This window comes from Staurois parvus, unplaced genomic scaffold (genome assembly GCF_062004578.1).
Source record: "Staurois parvus isolate SC_StPar_1 unplaced genomic scaffold, SC_StPar_1.0 ptg000404l, whole genome shotgun sequence".
Taxonomy (NCBI): domain Eukaryota; kingdom Metazoa; phylum Chordata; class Amphibia; order Anura; family Ranidae; genus Staurois; species Staurois parvus.
Window position 1 is genome coordinate 2,865,230 of NW_028318200.1, and position 22,514 is coordinate 2,887,743.

Here is a 22,514-nt window from a genome sequence, read left to right on the forward strand (position 1 = left end):
TAGGCTCCCAAAAAGTCTCACACATGTGGTATCTCCATACTCAGGAGAAGTAGCAGAATGTTTTTTGGGGTGTAGTTCCACAAATACCCATGGCATGTGTGAGAAATATCTAATTAAAACAACAAAGTGTTTTTTGTTTTTGCCATTTTCCAAAACCTTGTGCCGAAAAAAAATCTTTCATGGACTCAACATGCTTTCCGCAAATAGCTTGGAGTGTCTACTTTCTGAAAAGAGGTCATTAGTGGGGTTTTTGTTCTGCCCTGGCATTTTAGCACCTCAAAAAATCTGATTGAAGTCAAAGTAAAAGCTTTGTAAATTCCAGTATATATACCATACTTTGTAGATGCTAGTTTATAATATACACTTATTGAGATTTTTTTATACCAAAGACAAATAGCAGAATACATTTTGGCCAAAATGTATGATGCATTTGAGTTTTTTGGATATTTTTTATAACAGAAAGTAGAAAATATTTTTTTTTCAAAAAATGTTGGTCTTTTTTTGTTTATATACTAAAAAATAAAAAATCCAGTGGTAATAAAATACCAACAAAAGATTAATTTAGGTACAGGGTTGCAATTACCAAATAAAGAAGTTCAGTGCTGAATAGCAGAAAATGCCCTAGTCATGATGGGGATAAAACTTTCCGGAGCTCAAGTGATTAGCGAGTGCATGTAGACAGGAAGTGCTGAAAGCAACTGAAGAAGTGCTAAAATGCAAGAGAGGATAAAGAAATGTTGATAAAAAGTAATTTAATATAAAAAGACTTAGATCTATTTTAAATACAGTATGTTACTCTAAATGTGTCAGCATACATTTCCCTATTGTAAATTATTATTTACATGTAATGTGTAGTTAAAATATTCTATGCAGTGTAAATTACTTCCATCACTGGAAAGAGTGACCCATGGTGGCCAGAGTATCAATCAGCTGCAGGCAGACACCTCTGGGTGATGAAAGAGTTAAGCCAAACAATTTATATAAACAAAGCAAGGATGTAATTATTACCCTTCTGGGACTACGCTCTACATATGTTCAGAACACTGGTGCTTTGCAAGACATTTCCATGGTTTAAAGGAATGGACTCTGTGGTCAGAGATCTTGTGATTTTGGCTTCCTGGTCCCTTGACTCAGCCCTTCATGTGATCTGGAATACATTCCTGTATTTTACAGGATATTCAAAAGGCTTAACCCTTAGGGCTCCTAAATGTTCAAGCAGCCTTTGTGCTCTGTGACAATATGATTGCTGCTTGCCAATGGACTGGCTGTCACGTTGTAAATGAAGCAGTAGGGGGTCCTCTGGTTGGCTGTGATCATGCTTGGAGAAAAAAAAAAGTCTGCAATGAATATGAGCTTTTAAAGCATTTAGTTTAAACATCATAACCTTACCATGTGGCACTCATGAATCCCAGACAACATCATAGGGATGTATAAATACTTTCCATGCTTACTAGTGAACCTTCAGTAAGGTGATCAGACTTTTCCCTTATGGGCTGCCTGAGCAGCAGTTATTTATTTTCCTAGTGCATACATTCCCCGCATCTGTAAATTGTATTCCTTTAATGTATAACTCAGCAGCTGCTTCATTCACTTCATCTTTCACTGGAACATTTTACTTAGTCATGTGAATGCTGGTGGCTTTAGAGAATCCTGTTATTGCAATTCCAGACCCGTAACAGTTTGTGTAACACAAAAACTTGACAGCTCTGAGCATAGCACTCATATTAAAAATTTCTATACTTATAAGTACATGATGAGAATATCATGTTTAGAACATTTCTGCATGGAATGAAATTAAAATACTGTGTAATAGTTTTCAGATGCTAAAGTTACACTTGCAAAATGGCTTGTAGCGAAGCAGACTGGAAACTTACAGTCAATCTACACCAAAAATTGAAGTCATCTGACACTTTCTGGGATTTTAACTGGCGTTCCATATTGTAATCATGTTCTAGAATCTGGTCTTCGCCTGCAGCACGTTGGTCTGTGAACCAGCCAAGATGGCAGTCTGGCAAGAAAATTGCCAGCTTTCTGTATTCGCAAGTTGGAAAACTTTCAGAATTTGGACTCTGTTGTCTGCCCTTTGTGATATCATTACATATGTTGCTGCCAAGAGTAGCACTCTATTTTATACTTTCATTCCACCTAAGCCAGTTATTTTGCTCCAAGACCATGATTTTATTTTTACCCTACTCACCCTAGTTTTTAAATTATGTAAACTGCAGTTTCTTAATTACAGCTATAGTGCAAAATGTAACATTCATGTGAATAGACCACAACATGTACCTAACAGCCTAACGTACTTGAACCTCTGTAATGGCTATGTAGAATATTAATAAAATGTTCCTACATCCATTACTGTGCTTCAAAAATTATTTAAAGCTAAACTCCAGCCAGGGACCCCCTCCCCGGCTTATTTTATGTGATTCACAAAAATAACTTTTTGACCCAAATACTAATTTGAATCTGTAGTCACTGCAGTGTGAGGAGGTCCTTTTCAGGTGCCCACATCACTTCCTAGTGACATGGACATGGGTCTATCAGTTGGATCCTCACTGATCCTAAAGACTCCAACAGCAGCATTATGACATCATGACAAAAACATGGTGCTGTCAGTGGAGGGCCTGGATTGCAGTAGTGAATTATGCCCCGTACAGACGATGAGAATATCGGACGAACGATCGGCCGTTTTTTTTCGCCTGCTAGTCTCACATCGAAAGTGAAAAGGTTACTAAAGATACAAAAATTCTCCTATGAAAGAAAAGAATTTCGAAAAGGGATGTCATGTATTGCTGTGTATTTGTATTGTATTTTCAGACGACTACTGTATTGATTAAATGAAAATCATACGATCTGGTATCGTACAAGAAAATTTTTTGCGCTTGTCCCTTCAGATATTGTCGTACGAATTGTCGTGATCGGCTCTTGAAAGTTGTGTACTAACGATCTGATTATCGGACGATCGGTCCTCTTACGAAATTTTTCTTGCGATTTTCTTATAGTGTGTACAGGGCATTAGTGTTCTTCAATCCTGGAAGGTGAGGCACAAAAAAGTGACGGTAGACTCAGGTGAGTTAAACAACATAATTGGACAAAATAATTGGCACCCTCAATTTAACCGCTTTCCCACCACCCTACAGTAGAAGTACCGCCACAGGGCGACAGGGCTGCGTAAAATCATGTATACAGTGGATATAAATAGTCTACACACCCTGTTAAAATGTCAGGTTTCTGTGATGTAAAAAAATGAGACAAAGATAATTTCAGAACTTTTTCCACCTTTAATGTAACCTATAAACTGTACAACTCAGTTGACCAACAAACTGAAATCTTTTAGGTGAAGGGAAGTAAAAATAAAAAACTGCCGGCACCCGGCGATTGTCAGGTAAAGCTGACAGGAGAGAGGCCCGTGTGTAAACAACACATGTCTCTCTCCTGCCATTAAGGACATGCTGCTTTGTATTTCTCTGCACAGCAGAAAAATACAAAGCAGCATGTCTCCCTAGTAAAATGCACACAGCACATAATGTAAAACAGCACACAGTTAACCCTTTGATCGCCTCAGATGTTAATCTCTTCCTGCCCAGTATCATTAGTACAGTGTGAGTGCTTTTTATTAGCATTGATCACTGTATTAGTGTCATCGTGATGTCCCACCCAGTTTTAGAATGCCTGCCACAGTCCCTCTATAAGTCGCCGATCGCCGCCATTACTAATATAAAAAAATGTTAAATTCCAGTATATATATACCACCATTTGTAGACGTTATAATTTTCACATAAACCAATTATTTACATGTATTGGGATTTTTTTTTAGCAAAGACATATCAGAATACATTTTCGTCTAAATTTATGAAGAAATTAGATTTTTTTTAAATTTTTTTACTTGATATGTTTTATAGCAAAAAGTAAAAAAATAGGTGTTTTTTTTTTTTTTCTAAATTGTCGGTCTTTTTTGTTTTAAGCGCAAAAAATAAAAAATGCAGAGGTGATCAAATACCACTGAAAGAAAGCTCTATTTGCAAAAAAAAAATTCCATAAATTTAATTTATTTACAGCGTTGCATGCCCACACAGTTGTCAGTTAAAGTAACGCAACACCGTATAGGAAAAAATTGCCTGATCAAGAAGGTGGGGGTAAATCCACTGGTGGGCAAGTGGTTAATATTTGGTAGCACACCCCTTGGAAGAAATAACTGAAATGAACCGCTTCCTATAACCATCAATGAGGTTCTTAAACCTCTCTACTGGAATTTTGGACCACTCTTTTTTCGCCAACTGCTCCAGGTCTCAGATTGAACGGGTTCCTCTTCTCAACTGCTGTTTTGAGATCTTTCCACAGGTGCTCTATATGACTGAGATCAGGACCCATTGCTGGCCAGTTCAGTACTCTCCATTTCTGTGTGCTTTATGATGTGTGCTTTGGGTCATTGTCCTGCTGTAAGACTCATGACATCTGATGGAGACCCAGCTTTCTGACATCGGGCCCTACATTGCACACCAGAATTTTTTGGTAGTCTTTAGATTTCATAATGCCATGCACACGGTCAAGACATCCAGTGCCTGAAGCAGCACAGCAACCCAAAAACATCAGTGAACCTCCACCATGTTTGACTGTAGGGACTGTATTCTTTTCTTTAAAGACCTCATTTCTTTTTCTGAAAACATTAGAATGATGGGCTTTGCCAAAAAACTGTAATTCTGTTTCATCTGTCCACAGCACATTCTCCCAAAAGGATTTTGGCTTCCTCAGGTAAGTTTTGCAAACTCCAATCTGGCTTTTTTATGTTTCTGTGTCAGCAGTGGGGTCCTCCTGGGTCTCCTGCCATAGCATCCCTTTTCTTTCAGATTGCGACATATAGTGTGACACAGCTAGTACAGTTATACCCTGTGTTTGAGGGTCAGCTTAAATTTCTCATGAAGTTGATCGAGGTTCTTTAGCCACCGTTCGAACAATCCTTCAATGCAATCTTTGATCAAGTTTTTCTCTATTGTACACATCCAGGGAGATTAGCTACAATTCCATGGGCTGTAAACTTCTTGACAATGTTGTACACAGTGGACACAGAAACATTAAGATTTGTTAATTGCTACAGGTGAGTATAATTACAAATTACAGTAGCATCACAAACTTGGAATGCAATTATTTCTTACAATTTTGAGAAGGTGCCAATAATTTTGTCCAGTCCATTTTTGTGGTTTTGCGTGGAATGTGTCAGATTTGGCTTTTTGTTTCTCCACTTTTTTGTGTCATACCAATACAAACAAAAGAAATAAACATGAGATTGCCTTAACATTTGTAATTGCACAATTTTCTGGGTGAAGTGATGCATTATCTAACAGAAATGCAGAGGTGCCAATATTTTTGGCCATGACTGTACTTAACTGTTCTGAAGTTGCTCCAGCATGATCTCTCCAGTGGCTGGTTGAGCATGGGCAATGACGCCACTCATAGACCTACTATGGGGCATTTGTTGTCGGCTGTCCCTCTTCTACACTGAAACAGGTGCTGGGACATGATCTTGTGATTGGCAGCAACTTCAGAATAGGTAAGTATAGACATATTTCCATTACAGGGTAGATACAATGAATTAAAATGGAGGTGGGAGTAGGTTTTAGATTACTTTAGGTTTTACCTGGAATTACACCCTAAAGTGGAATTCAAACACTAACTATTCTTAAAAATGTTCCCTGCCCTCACATCCCACCTATTCTGCCTAACGTGTATATAAGATCTGTATATCTTTTTTTTCAGTCCTCTCCAGTGCAGTCACATGATCCTGTAGCTTTGGCTCCACGTTTCACGAAATTCTCGACAATGGCTGGAAATTTCGGGAGCAGTGACATTACCCATAGGCTCCCATGGCCCAGATGTTGTTGGCGCTCCCTCCTCTTCCCTGCAGATATGCTCATTGACATGGGAGCTGGAGCTGCAGGAGAGTGGCATGCTTGTACTCCTCCACTTTTCCTGTTCTGCCTTTTGCGTGAGGTTCCTCTATAATGTCCATGTCAGACCCTCACCAAGGATATAGGTCTTGCATGTACATTTAGGAGGAACCCCACACCATTTGTTATGGGGTTCCACATTAACATCTATATCATAACTGGAGCTGTCATTTGCTTTTTTTTGCTTTGTAAATGTCAGTTTTGCTGTAGTAGGTTGTATACATCATACAGATACCACTTCACAGGCAGATTAAGGACATCCTCTGCATTAGTAAAATTTCTGTCCCCTGCCGAAAGCTTTTTTTTTTTTGCTTTAATACTTGTTCCTGAGGGGAAAAACATGAACAATTTGTTTTTTTCACATTTGGCTCCCATTGCCTTCTGTAAGGTTCAGATTTGGTGCCCAAACCTTACTCATGATCTGTAAACCTGCCTGGTACGTTTAGCTTATCCCTACAGATTATCCCCCAAAACCTTGGCTTGGGGCAGAGTTTTTTTCTGATGTGGTGATTGAGCACACCTTTTCCAAGTCCAAGCTTGGGAATAATTTGTTTTCCATCTAGGGTTATCATTCTATGTTATTAAGGAACATTTTTATCTAATCTAACGTTCCATCAACATGGTGTCATTAGTCTGATATTCATTGGTTAAGTGTTGTGTCCTATTTGGGAACCTGGAGTAGTTTTAGAGTGGTTTATTAACAAGCTCAGGAATCCATCAGTATATCATAACAGAAACAGGAATGCGTCAGAGTAAAGAAAGTGTTATAGTATATAAACAGAGAAGGCTGTGAACCAAGACTTCTCAATTTGCATATCTTCACCAAAATACATTTTAATTAGAAAATCGCACAGATAATAAATAAACACATAAATGCACTCATACCCACAATCATTTAACAGGTAACTCCACTTTCGTGGGAAAAAAAATAGCAGATAAAAAAAATTAATATAGCTTATATAATTACAACACGTCATATTAAAATTGAATGTTATTAAAAATTGTCTTTCCTTTTCAATCTGCAGCACTATAATATTTTTTAAAATACAATGCAATATGGCAACCTTGAGGCGTTCTTTACACAGGTGTACAGAACGCCCCCCAGAAATGTCCTTTCCTGCTTGTGTGATTGGCGTACTGATTTTCCCAGAAGTCTGCACTTCAGATTTTGAGAAAAATTTTAATTTTGGTAATATACTACCAAAGGGATAGCACATCTAAAGGGTTGCAGACCCTGCCACTTTCTTCATTAGGACCCTGCAGGTGCAACAGCAGACTGATAATTATAAAATCACTCCCATACACATTTACTCTGCACATGGACACTGACAAACAGCTATTTCTTCAGAATAACCAAAAGTAGGAATTTGCAAAAAAGTTTGTTATAATCCCTGCAATGTACATAGATCACCCAGAAGGCAATTTTGTTTTCTCAACAAAAGTGGAGTTACTCTTTAAACTGACAACATTGTCAAGAGATCCAAAAAACCTTTGTGGCCTTACCTTCCATCCACTCAAGGTAGGCGGTGAATAATACATTTACAATAGTAGTCAGCAGCTGAGAATTACATATAAGCCCAACAAAAACAGCGCTGTGAATATGTAGTGAAAACAATATACACCTCCCAAGGAGGTATACTTTTATTAATCCAAAGTGAACCTTCAGTAAGATCAAAAGATCTGCGGTCTGTGCCAGGACTGTGAAGTGATCCAGCCGCTCCTCAGCGTTCCCGAGTCAGGAGAGGAGGCAGTATGTGACTGAGCCGGCCAAGGGTCACAGCGCTCCGGATGTGACATCACTGCGACCTGGATGAGAGCGGAAGCTGAGTCCTGGACATGAAATGCAAGCTTGGCTGGTACCTGTGACAACGTGTTTCACGTGCACGCGCTTTGTCAAGTTTAAGAAATGTACGGTTACCAGCATTATTTATATGACTTGAAACACAAGGAGGCCGGGCAGTGATGGAAAGGGGGAGGGAAGCAGGGATGGAGCAGACAGTCCCCCTGCACAGCATCTTTACAGCTATACAGTCTATACAATAACATCTTAAATGAACTTAGTTTGCAAATGCTACAGGACTATTTATAAAAAAGTTTAAAAAACAGTAAATAGTAAAAATAGACATAAAAAATAAAGGCACTTACTACTGTTGCTTGTCAAAAGGGAACTATAAATTGAGTCACTAAACCCCATTAAAGATAAAAGCCTACAAATAAATAATTATAAAAATTAAATGAAATAATTAAATTAAATTAAATAATGCAGAAATCAATCAAACAGGTAAAACATTGAAAAATTGAAAGATTGAAAAATTTAAAATTGAACAAACAACAAGAACTAAAAGTGCCTAATGAGTCCTTATTACAGAACATAACTAGACAATACTGTGGATCTCCAGATCGTCATTCAATCCATTTGAGGCCATTCTGCCCAATTTAAAAATCCAAAAGGTCTCCCGTTTGCATAGAAGAGAAAATCATTTGTTGTCCGTCAGGGATCTTTTTTTTACGTGTTCAATCGCCATAACCTCCAAAATCTTTGTGGGTATGAAGGAAATGGCGGAGAACACTGTGTTTATCGCAACCATTTTTGATCAACCTGCGATGTTCTCCTATACACTTTCGTAGAGGGTGTATAGTGCGACCAACGTACAATACCTTACAAGGGCACGAGAGCACATAGATCACATGATCTGTTGCACAAGTGATAAACTGTTTTATATGAAAAAGATTGCCCTTCTGGTCCGTAACATTTGAACGACCATGTGTAATGAGTTGGCAGGTGAGACAGCCTCTCTTTTTAAACCTAAAGATACCAGTCTTGTTATCGAAATATGAACGAATGTTCATGTCTCTTTTTGGGCCTGTGGTTAACTTACACAGGACTAGAATGTTTTTATGTGTACGTGCCCTTCTGAAGGTAATCTGAGGGGCTGGGGGGAGAACCGGAGTCAGTATGGGATCAAGCTGGAGAATGTTTCAATGTTTATGGATAATTCTGGAAATGCTGCAGTATGCCACATTGTATCCTGTAACAAATCCGACTGCATTATGCTCTGGTTGGAGCCTAAATTTTTTATTATTGTTGCTAGGTAGACTACAATGTTTAGCAAAGGCTTCGTTTATAAGGGAAGGGGGATACCCTTTCTCCAAAAATTTGGAGGAGAGAATTTCTCCTTGTCTTTTGTATTCCTCTGCTTTGGAGCAATTTCTCCTAAGTCTATAAAACTGGCCACTAGGGATGTTGTTCTTCCAGGCAGAGTGATGGCAACTAGAATAGTGAAGATAAGAATTCCCCCCCATTGGTTTGGTGTGATTGATGGTACATATATCCCTATCTTCAAATGACAAAGTGTGGTTCAAAAATACAATGCTATACGGGTCAAATACATGGTTGAAAGAAAAGCCAAAAGGGTTTGAATTGCAGTGTGTTACAAAGGACAAAAAAAGTTCAAGATTACCATCCCAGATGAGGAGGATGTCGTCAATATATCGCCCATAAAAAATATGTCTAGCAAAAGGATTATTGGTCCATATAAAGTGATCTTCCTATTGGCACATAGATAAATTGGCATATCCCAGAGCAAAATTGATTCCCATGGCCGTACCATTAATCTGTAAATAGAACTGATCTAAAAAGGTGAAATAATTGTGGCTCAGACAAAATTCAGTACTGTCCACTATGAACCGTGCCTGATTGGAGTTCACACTGGAATTGGAAGATAAATAATGTTGTAAGGCCATTAGGCCAACTTGATGGGACATGGATGTGTAAAGAGAGGAGACATCTTAAGAGGCCCAGTTGTATCCTTCTTCCCAAGTATAATGTTTTAGGATCTCAATCACGTGGCTCGAGTCCCTTATGTATGAAGGGAAGTTGGCATACCATGGGTTGAAGAAAAATGTCAATGTATTTGGATAGGCCATTAATTAAACTATTAGTAGTGGCAACAATAGGTCTCCCTGGGGGGTTTGGTAATAGATTTATGAACCTTTGGGAGGTGATAGAAGTAGGGGGTGGTACAGACAGAGGGGAGCAAAAAGGATTTTTCCCTCTTGTCTATCCCCGTTCTCCATGCAGCCTCTACCAAGGTGTTCAAAGCCAATTGAAAACTCGGTCTTTGAGCTTCCTGTATGTATTGATATCTGAGAGGAGACGTAAAGACTCGTTTACGTAGTCCCCCTTGTTTGCTTGTTTTATAATGATATCCTTATTGGCTTCTAGCTCTTTCAGGGCTTTGTGTTCAAATGCCGTGATGTTCCTGGTGTTCTGTGGGGAGGTACACAGAAATGCAATATCTCTGTATACCACCTGATAAAAGGTTTCAATAAAAGGCCCTTTGGACTGCAAAGGATGAAAGGTAGATTTGGATCTCAAACCTTTATGGGTTTTTTCTGAATCTAAGGACATGTGATGATCTACACTATCCACGTAGCTTTCAGTCCAGAACTCCTCTAATATGTGAACCAGTTCTTAATCACTAGAGTGAAGTGTAGACTCACTCTCTTGGATTTGCAATGGTACTGTATTAGAAGAATCAATGACGAAATGCCTCTTAATGGTAAGGGAGCACACAAATTTGTTCAGGTCCTGAAATAAACCAAATTTCTTTGGTCCCACGGCTGGAGCGAAGCTTAATCCTCTCTTGAGCAGAGATAACTCTGCTCCTGTGAGGGTATGAGAGGATAAATTGTAAATTTTGATGGTACTGACGCTATTTGTTAGTCTTTTCTTTCTTTCTTGTTGGTGCCCCCCCCCCTCTGCCTCGTCTAGTTTTATTTTTTCTTTTTGGACTCCCTCTCGAGGATCCCCTAAAAAAGGAAGGGGGTAACTATTGGTGTTCTCTAAAGGAGCCGTATGCTTGGGTCTGGCTCCTTCCTGGAGATAACAGTCTAAGTCGAGAGACAGTTGACTATAACGATTCCTGCGCATGTACATGGGAGTCTCGGGCCAAGGCACAGTGCTGTGAAGGAACAGCATGGGAATGCCTTTCCTTCAGAGCGCATGCGTTGGCTGTCGTAAATAGCAAATACCTCCTAAATGGTGCACGTTAGGAGATATTCATTTTACTTACAGGGAAGATTTATTATAAGCTTACCTGTAGGTAAAATATACAAAAGTGGGTTTACTTCCATTGTAACTGAGCACTAGATCAGTTCCACAGATATATTAATTTGATGCAAGCAATTTCTGAAGAGCTTGGAGAAAAAATTTTCAAAGTATCCACTTGAGTTCCAAAGTATCTACTTGAAGCATTGGCCAGTACTATACAGTGGATATAAAAAGTCTACACACCCCTGTTAAAATGTCAGGTTTCTGTAATGTAAAAAAATGAGACAAAGATAAATGATTTCAGAACTTTTTCCACCTTTAATGTAACCTATAAACTGTACAACTCAGTTGAACAACAAACTGAAATCTTTTAGGTGGAGGGAAGTAAAAATAAAAAGCTAAAATAGTATGGTTGCATAAGTGTGCACACCCTTAAACTAATACTTTGTTGGAGCACCTTTTGATTTTATTAGTCTGTTTGGGTATGAGCCTATCAGCATGGCACATCTTGACTTGGCAATATTTGCCCACTCTTCCTTGTAAAAACAAATCTGTCAGATTGTGAGGGCATCTCCTGTGCACAGCCCTCTTAAGATCACCCCACAGATTTTCGACTGAATTCAGGTCTGGATACTGGCTGGGCCATTCAAAAACCTTAATCTTCTTCTAGTGATGCCATTCTTTTGTTGATTTGAATGTATGCTTTGGGCCGTTGTCATGCTGAAAGATGAAGTTCCTCTTCATGTTCAGCTTTCTAGCAGAAACCTGAAGGTTTTGTGCCAATATTGACTTGTATTTGGAACTGTTCATAATTCCCTCTACCTTGACTAAGGCCCCAGAAAAACAGCCCCAAAGCATGATGCTGCCACCACCATGCTTCATTGTGGGTATGGTGTTCTTTTGGTGATGTGCAGTGTTGTTTTTGCGCCAAACATCTTTTGGAATTATGGCCAAAAAGTTCAACCTTGGTTTCATCAGACCATAACACATTTTCCCACATGCTATTGGGAGACTTCAGATGTGTTTTTGCAAAATTTAGCCGGGCTTAGATGTCTTTCTTTGCAAGAAAAGGCTTCCGTCTTGCCACTCTACCCCATAGCCCAGACATGTAAAGAATATAGGAAATTGTTGTCACATGTACCACACAGCTAGTACTTGCCAGCTATATTTCCTATATTGTAAACAATAATTTAAAAACTGTAAAAACAAAAAAAAACAAATTGTAAAAAATATTTAAAAAAAAATCATTTTAAAAAATTGGATAAAGTTATTGTAAAAAATAATTTGAAAAATTAAGGGCTCATTCGCACAGGTTCTCTGGCCCATGCAGCGTGAATGAGCAGTTTGGTTTGTTTGTGCGGCTGGAACCGTCTGTTACTCTGTGAAGATGCAGCAGCTGTATGAATACAACTGCAGTTCCTTAGCTGCTAAGTGTGAAGGTGAGGATGATTGGCCAAGAATGAACACTGTCTGTGTTTGGGGCAGTACATCTGCATCCATTCGTCTGTCAAATTAGGACCTGTGGCTGTGTTTGTACAGCTGCTGCGTCCCCATAGCATAGCATAGCATAGGCTATAAAGCTAAAGTGCAGTGCAGAAAATATATTTCCTGTGTGAACATTCTTTATTCTTGAATATTAAGGCCAACCGCCAGGGATGTTATGAGCTAGCCTACAGCCAGGAGTTTGGCATAATATTGCGAAAAGGTACAATTACCAGCAGAGAGGTAGCTGTCCTATCCAAGAAGATGCAGGGCAGGGACTTACACAATTTGGTGCCAACACACAGCCAATTGCAGACCCCCTTACACAATTCTCAGAAACAAATTTTCATATTCACTTTCAGTACATTCATCCTTCTCATATGCATAGGTTTTCTAGAAACTGACAGTTTGCAATGGCAAAATAAATAAGTCAGATCTCATTTTGATAAGCCTCAGTTTGGCCAAATTAGCATCTTATAGCTTTTCTAAATACACAAAAAGGCTACTCAGAGCATTTACCTTAAAGTGTTACTAAACCCAGGACCCTGCATTCACTATATCTGGTCTTCCACAGAACATGGAAATGCAATTATTTTAGTAAATATAAACTGCTAAATACCTTTTCTCATTAGCAGTATATAGCAGTCTTGTGACTTCCATCAGTGTCCAGCTGAACACTGGTTAAAGTTTGTAGGAGGAGTTTTCATTCTCTTCTGACTGTCCTATGAGGCTGCATAACCCCTGACCCTCTGTCTGGACAGCGCTGTTTGGCCCTATGCTGATCACATGCACCCTCCAAAAGAAAAAAAAAACTCTAGCCATACACACTAAACTGAGCAACTGTGTAAGAACTGACTCTTCCTGTGAAGAAACTACATATCCCACAATCTCTGGGTCTCTGTCTAGTGCTCTGCAGGTGAAAGCTAAACAAAAATTAGATCTGAAACAGACACAAACAGGCAGAGCAATGAAAAGGAGACTTGGCCCATCAAGGCACGTCAAGGCATGCACTGGGCACTGTTTGACCTAGAACAAGAAGGTACCTGTCCCTAGGGAGAAGCTAGATTCATTAATACGTGGATATGGGAATCGATCAGCCATGACAATTCAAGCTGCAGCCACAACATGTGAGCCCACCATTACAAGGTAAAATAAAGAAAAAATACAGTGAATATAACTACATTAATACCTTGTTAAAACAACAAAAACATTTCATAATGTACAATGCCTTTAAAGCTAAATTTTTGTTATTGACATTTTTTACTTAGTTACATTGTTCCAGCTTGGACCCTTTTTATTTGTATGAAGTGTGATCTTAAGCAATAGACCTATTTTTAAATACTAGTCTTATTATTATGCAGATAGTTAAAAAGCTAACATTTGATTGGTTGCTATAAAAAAAATGCCTACTTTTTCTTCTGACCCAACTATAAATTCACTGTACAACACACCAGAAAGTCAAGTTCAGTATGCTAATTAAAATGTGTATAGCCAGTCTTTGCATTTATGCTTCAATTATTTTTACATTTTCTACAATTCTTTTTCAAGACCTAGAGGGATTCTGTATTCAAAGAAAAAGGTTGCAATGGCCTTCGTGGGGAAACTGGAACCTTGATAAAGATCTCTCTGGCTTTTATCAATGTAAAATTAATTGAATTAAGCACTGTCATTTCAAAACATGAAATCTGACAGTGTAATAACTCGATAACATTGCATTAAACAGTAAAGTAATCAGCACTTTTATTCTAATCCAAGACGGTTATGTTATGTAAAAGACATCTTTTTTTTTCTGATGGCCAAATATATTCATTTTGCATTGAAAGGAGAGGATTATTAGCATTGTGAATTTTCTTAACCTTTTCTGGGCCAGAAATCCACATCAATTTTCAGTAGGACCAAAATTTGAAAAAACAAAATGGATTCCCTCTCAATAGGCACCTCACAGGGTGAGGTATGCATGACTGGGGTGCATACTTTGTGCACAACTTCTATTTGTCTATTGACAAATTGACATGTAGATACATTCAAGGGTACAGTAGATAGAGACCGGTCTCAATTACAGGAGTTAATACTGTAACCCGCTATTACAGTATTCTTTCAAATAATCCAAAATGATTTTCTCAATGTTGCTACTAAAATTTTATATCATTTTTCAGTCAAACTAGTGTTTAAAGTTGAGCTGCAAAGAAGTAATGGCACCATAACTTCTTTTTAAAAAGCCAGCAATGAAGTGTACCCCACAAAAAAACAAAAAACATGAGGTCCCCCAAGAAATTCCCTTCAGGTCTAGTGTAGATTTTAAGGGGAATCTCCATGCGAAAAAAGGTTCTCCTAAAAATCCGTACCAGACCATTAATCTAAACCTGCAGACTGGCTGGACAGGAAACAGGGATATGAGCATGTGCTACCAACCGTATTCCCCCCCCCCCCAAAACCATTCCAGGCTAGGTGCCCTCAACATGGGGGGGTGTGATACCTTGCCAGGGGGGATCCATATTGATGAGGACAAGGGCCTCTTCCTCAAAACCACAGTAAGATCAGATCTGTGGGTAGGGGGTTTATCGGAATCTTTAAGCCCCTGTTTACAAATAAGGGGGACACCTTCCCCGATAATGATACTCATTACCAAAAATGTAAACATTAAAAAAGGACAGTTTATGACAAGTCATTTATTTTAAAAGAGTCCCATGATGTACATCCACCGTCCATCACATCGTCCTACGATTTAGATCCACAATCACGATGGCCAATCCTGTCACTCTGCTGAGACACTCTGCCGTTCGCATGCCTTCGCTGAATAACTTCTGTTGCTGTATTGCCGCTTTTACGCTTTTTTTTTCTTTGGGAGTGCTTTGTTGAGTTTCTTTTTATAAATTTGTCTTTGTAGTCACATTTTTTTCAGTGTAAATATATTTTAACAACAATGATGGGAGTGGAGTTTGCTTTTAATGTTTTAGAGTTGGTGATTGGATTTTTCTTTAATTTTTGTTTTCATTCAGTTCTTCCTTATTAATTTTTAAATTTGTTAGGGTCTTTTCATTTTTAAGGGGTCAGCATCAGCAACCTGAGGTTGTTGATCACACTGCAAAAACTATTATACTATTGTGGTGCAGTTAAGTCCTCTAAAGCACCACAGTGTTTTTTTGCACCAGAACAACATATTCCCCATACATTTGATACCACAGCTCTTGGAGTGTAAGAAAAAGTACAGTATATCTCTTCAGCTGGCAGAATTTGCCTCTTACTTGAAATTTGCGGCCTGTGCTGGTTCCCAGCTGCTATTTGTTCATATGTAAGGCCTTCCTTGCCCTTCACCATATTGTTGAAAGCAATGTTTCCACGTTACTGGCTGGACATGGGGCAAGCTTCTGGGGGTTTTATCCCTCAAAAGCCCTGGGAGTTGTATGTGATTGGGGTGAGATAGCTGAGGACAATGTTGTCCTCAGCAGCCCCACGGACTCTGCCTGTAGTAATTTTTGGCGGATATACTCCTTCATGCTCCAGAGCCTGCAAAAGGACCCCAGGGTTTGTGACATCAAGGAAAAGGTTCATTACTTATTAGCTATCCTCCTGGATTAACATTTTAAAAGGAAAATTGCAGAACCCATCCTGCAATCACAGGGGGAACAGAAAATGAAACATATACAGAAAATTAAAAATGTCATTATACCATTTCATGGTCAAGGTGGCTTGGAGCCTCTTGTATGTAAAAGGAGGAGCAGTGTTGGAGGTGGCTGCCTAGGTGAGGCTTTCAGAACAGTCTTCACTAACCAGCATCTAGGGCTGTCTGTTGCCAGCAGTTCTAGGCAGCAGTTTAATCATATGGTGGCAGATTACATGAGGTCAAGGATGGATGTTTACTCTCTCAAGAACTAGGTAACGAAGAAGGACCATGTGTCCAGTATGCATTCATGTTACTCGGCTGACCTGTTTTCTGAACATAGATTTATTGCAATGCACTTTGTTACAGAAAAAAAAGAGACCATCAGTCCTCAAGACACTGTTGACGTTTGTAAAAATGATCTAGTTCTGGATCAGTGACAGCTACCACTCCATTACATTCTCCATTAATTCTTGTGCTGGGTTATGGTATTTTGACACTAAGGCTTTGTTCACACAACTTGGTGCAGGAAACGCACATTCCGTTTTTGTTTCTTAGGCCGTGTTCAGAACACACTGCAGATATAATCTGCAGCAGGTGTCAATGTTAAGTTGATGACACCACAAACGCAGGTCACAAACGTAGTGCATTTGTCTGCAAGGGATCATATGGTACAGAAGTACCATGCAATCTGGTTGCAGTGTGTTTCCAAAAGTAGTGCATTCCTGGTGTGAACTGGCCCTAATAACACTAATAACCTACTTTTTTTGGAGCTGTATCCCAGTTGCAAAATATGTAATTCTTTTAACAGGGTTCATTCTGTCCTCTGCATGCATTTTTGTGTTGGTTTACAATTTTTGGCACTTGGCATGTTTTGGCACTCATAACACCCAAAACCTACTACTCTGCTGCTGTTTCACATATTCTAAAATGAATACTTTTTTTGGCTCGATAAACACTGCATTGGCTTTTAATGTTTGTGTTGCATTATGTTGCATGATCTTTAAAATTGGATAACAGTTAGGGGTCTATATGTAAAAAAATTCCAATACCTTAACATCTGCAAAACAATCACACATAACACCTGTAATATTTGTAATATGTATGTAATGTCAGTTTTTACTTGTCTTTGACAGGGTTAAAAGGGAAAATACCCTTTAGAACATTGGCCAGAAAAATAGTTATATTCAATCAACAGAGAAAAAAGCCTAACACTATAGGCTAAAAACATTTAACCAGAAGAGGAAATAATATGAGTGAGACCTTTCCATTGTATACTAAGAGGTATATTGAAAAAAATGGCAGCGCTATTTGTCCTGTGAAACTGCATGTAAATTCATTTTGTGCAGATGGGGCAAAAAAGAATTGCTATTGGGCCATTTTCCCTCTAGTTTGAATGTTTTTCATTTATAAAAATGAAAGCGTGAATGGGGAAAATACCACATAATGTCTTTTAGATGAAGCTTATGATCATAGTAAATAAGTATTTAGGTATAATGAATAAGCCAATGCTGGGAGTAAACTGCTGTACAGAATTTATACAATGTTGCATAGATTAAACTCTGTTGTTTGACATGTTTATTGGACTGAAATCCTTTACAGATTACCTAAAGCATTCTTTCTCAACCGGGGTGCCGTCTGAGTTCTTCAGGGGTGCCGTGGCATCCTGGTCGAGAAAATACTACATAATGTGTACTAGATGGAGCTTATAATGATAGGAAATAAGTATTTAAGTATAATGAATCAGCTAATGCAGGGAGTTAACTGCTATACAGTTTGTGTATGTATATATATGTATATATATACTGTGTGTGTGTGTTGATGTTTGTATGTATGTGCAGTATGTACAGGTGGTGAGGAGACGATATGTCTGTTTTAACCCCCTAAATGGAGCACCACCATGCTGCAACCACATGCAGTGCACATGGTTGCAGAGCAACCCCATTCATCAATAATGCCTGCCAAATGCAACAGGGGGTATAATTCCTGTCGTGTTTGCCCAGGCACGTCGTGCCTGCTTTTCATGCAAGAAAAAGGTTTTTGCACCATTTGTAACTTGCAGCATCAGGGAAATCACATAGTGCTTTTCCCAATGGTTCCTGCATGCGCAAAAGTGGTGCATTTTTAGATGTATGTGGGTGCCATTAAGAATGGATGGCAGCCCTACATATCTATAAAGAGCAGCGCATTTTAGCTGCGAGTGGCGTAGGCACGGGAACAGCAATTCCCACAACCATTAGTGTGAACCTAGCCTTAGGCTGGGTGCCTTGAGACTGGGTGTACTTTCAATGGGTGCCTTGACTAAAAAAAGGTTGAGAAACACTGACCTAAGGTAAACAAAAGAGATTTGCCTCTGCAACATTGTATGAGTTCTGTATAGCAGTTTCCTCTCTGCAGAAGATGATTCATGAGGCTCGGTTCACACTGCCACAACTTGGGATCCAACTTGTGAGACCCCCAGTCACATGACATGTGAAATCCCATGTTAGTCAATGAGAGCTGTCTTAATTAGCGCTACTGAAGTCGCTCTGACTTTAGAAAAGGTTCCTGTACTACTTCAAGTCAACTTTTATTCGACTTGTGTTCATGTACTTTAATAGAAGTCGCCTCCAAGCCGGATCCTCATCTATATTGATGTGATTTGGATCTGACATTACAGGAAGATTACCCAGGCATTCCCTGAATGTTGCTTCAGAGTTGCTTCAAAGTAGTACTCAAGTTGCCTGGCAAAGTTACACTGCAAGTTGCACGACTTTCAGGTAGCAGTAATGTGAATGGAGACTTAGGCTGTTGGTGGTGAGCACAGAAATCTCCATACACACAGGGGTCTTCCTCATATTTCCTGTTCTGGTCGAATGTTCTTTGTCTGTAATGTTAAGTTATGTTCTCTATTGGCAGAATGTACTCTTAGAGACAAATGTTGAATGTTACATTTGCCTTGCAAACGACAACAAATAGAAATTAACATTTCACACATATTACATACATTACGGGCATTATTTGTGAATTTTACATGAATGATAAAACATCACACAATAAATGTATTAAAATAGGTCCCTAATGTTTCTGCCTGTTGCTCCTTAGATAGCTGGCTACATCACACCATTTGTGTTGATATTTTGGGCCTACTAAAGTGCGCTGGCATGATCCAGAATTTTTATACACTATTTACAATGGTGTAGTCTAACAATGATTCTTCAGTTAGAAACCGCGTGGTCTCCTTCTCTACCTCTGAAATTTGTGGCCTATAAAACATTCTTAAATTCTGTTCTGATTATTTGCACAAATATTTTCTCCTTTGTCACAAAGATAATACAATCTTTTGTTGGAATTAAAGAGAGAGTCTGTCTGATCTATACCATGTTGACTTGCCTCCTATGAAAAAGAATTATATATGCAGCAAATCAATATCATTTTTAGATTATGTCTGCTCAATTACCTTAAATTGTGGCCTAGCCCAAAAATGGTCTAATAGCTGCGGTGCAAAGCTGTAACATTTTTCCATTTTCAGAGTCAGAAAAAAGACACTATTTTTTGTTTTTTTTAAATTCCATATTCAATCTTCTTTCTATCTCCCTCAGTTTTTCAGTCTTTAGTCAGTCAAAAAGACAATAGTTGATTTTTTTATACATGAAATCTGTCTGCACTTTACCTTATAAATAGCAGACTATCAAACAGGCTTGAAAATTTAAACTTGGAATTTGTACAATGTATCGGTTTTAAAATACTGTTATTTGTTTAGGCTTGATTAAATCTGCCTGCTCTCTCCCAATAAAATTGCATCTTATCAGAAAAAGGAGTGCATGCTGTCCAAAAAGAATATGCCTCATCCCTTCCTCTAATATAGTTCCTAGGCACAAATGTTTGGATGAGATTCTATGCAATGTTTATGGCTGCTGTCTTTGAAAAATCATACTACGATATGTAAAAAAAATTGACTTATCTCTCCCTCCTACATTGATGCTACAGGCCCCAACAAAACTGCTTACATACTCTCCAGCCAGTTAGCCAGCCAGAAAGGAAGCTTTATTTTTTCAATGTACTGTATATTCTTTGCAATGGATTTTAGCTATATTGCACTCAATTATGGTCTATCGCTGCTACACACAAAAAAATCATTGTCTTTGAAAAAAAAATACCTAATAAAGACTTTTTAAATACTTTTTTTAGTGGAAATCAATCATACTGAATTGCTGCTGCTACTGTATATGCAAACCAATGAATAATGTAATAGTAAACTCCATTATTACACATTCAATTTACCTGATGCCACAATACGGTGTACCTGATGCTGTCCCAGAGAATTGTAATGTTCTATAAAGCCATGTACAGCTCTGAGGCATCCCCCAAACATGTTATTTAAAGCAATTTTGTATTTTTAATGTTAAAGTGATATTAAAGGTTGATATATTTTTTTTTCTTAAAAGAACAACTTCACCAAAGGTTAAAGTGATATTAAAGGCAATTTAACCAGCCGTTTATAAACGTCCTCCCCGCTTCCCTGCTTGTGCATGGTCCCTGGGAGCGTGTAGCACCACGATCCAGTGCCCACTGTCCTCTGGACACAGTGGAGCACCAATCATTGTATGGGACCTCTGTGTGAAGTCCTGATCATGTGATCACTGATTGGACAATCAGTGATCACATGAATAATAGTAAGTAAGATGTCACTACGTGTGAAATCTGTGAATGATCTCAGAGATCACATGGTACAAGACTATTCACACAGTATTTCTCAATGGCTGCATGAATGCAGTCAGAAAGAAGGAGAAATGATTGCTTTTGCAGCCTTTATGGGTGTAAAAGAAATCAGTGTAGAAAAAAAAAATCGTCATCACCCCCCACAAGTAGTACAATGTCACTATGGTGACACTGTAGTGCTAGGGTGACAGTATGTTAAAAAAAACATAAATAATAATATAAAAAATAAAATAAAAATGTAAAAATTTAGAAAAATTATAATTTTTGGTTATAAACTAATTTGTTATTTTTTTACTAAAAAGATAACTGAATACATTTTGGCCAAGATTTATTAAGAAAGATTATTTATTTGAAAAAGTTTATAAGAAAAACACTTTTTTTGAAAATTTGTGGACTTTTTCATTTATATAGCAAACAAAAAAATAAAAATCCCAGTGCTGAATGAATACCACCAAAATAAATTTGTATCTGTCTCAAAAAAATGCAAAAAAATTAACATGGGTACAGTGTTGCATGACCGCGCAATTGTCATTCAAAGTGTGATAGCACTGAAAGCTGAAAATTGGCCTGGACAGGAAGGGGGTAAAAGTGTCTGGACTTGAAGTGGTTAACAGATATATTATATTTACCTGCTCTGTACTATTTTTTTTGTTTTTTCGCAGAGCAACCCTGATCCTCCTCTTCTTGTGTCCTCCTTGACAAGCCGCTTGCTATGGGGGCACCGATCTGTGCTCGCTCCTGAACCCCGCTGTATGTGTCCATAAGACACATAGAGCCACAGCTCAGCCCCGTCCTTGCTCTCTCCTCACTGGCTGTGATTGTCTCAGTCAATGAGGAGAGAGAGACCCAGCAGAGCCGAGGCTCCAATGCACATTGGTGGTTTAGAGGGGGCTCAGATGAATATTGGGGGAGCTGAAGTGGGAGCAGCACACAGAAGGTTTTTTACCTTCATGCATAGAATTCATGAAATAAAAAAACCTTCAGCCTTTACAACCACTTTAACATGTAAGCCCCCAGAAATGCTATCCTCCAGCTGAATGTTAATTTAAAACTTTTTTTTTCTGCATTGGTACACATCCCCCAGGGCACGTCCCAAATCCGTGTGCTCTTTGTTTGAAAACACCCTTGCCTATTAGCCAAGAAAATGGCCAATACCGATTTCTAAGATTTGGCCCCCCGTTAATTTCAGTCAGGATTGGATTCAGTATCTGAACTTTCCTTAAGTTTGCAAACTTATCCAGAATCCAAACCTTGGGCATTTGTGTCATCAATAGTTAGGAGTTGCGTTAACATTACTGACTATTACCACTGACACCTAGGCATACAGAATATCCCACCACCTAGTTTTTTCTATAGGTGGTACTCCTTTCTTCAGCAGGCTAGGATGGACATGGCCTCCACAGTGCACTTGCTTGTACTGTTTTAATGCTGTTGTTGTCTCAGAGACTCACCGAACCAAAGATACCTCCCATGTCCTTAACAAGTCTATTTTGTAGACTAAAATACCATTAATATCATACATCATATTCTCGATGGGTCAGAATACTTTTCAAAAAGTGTTACTGTCACCTGCAAATGAACAAAAATTGGCAGGAAGGAAGATATATTTTCTTGCATTGTGTAGTATCAACACTGTTCATTGTATGTATGTTAATGTGTATATACCTCCGCCCTACCTATTTGGTGTTTTGACATTTTTTATGCAGTTCTCGGGGAAGAGTCTGGCCTCCTT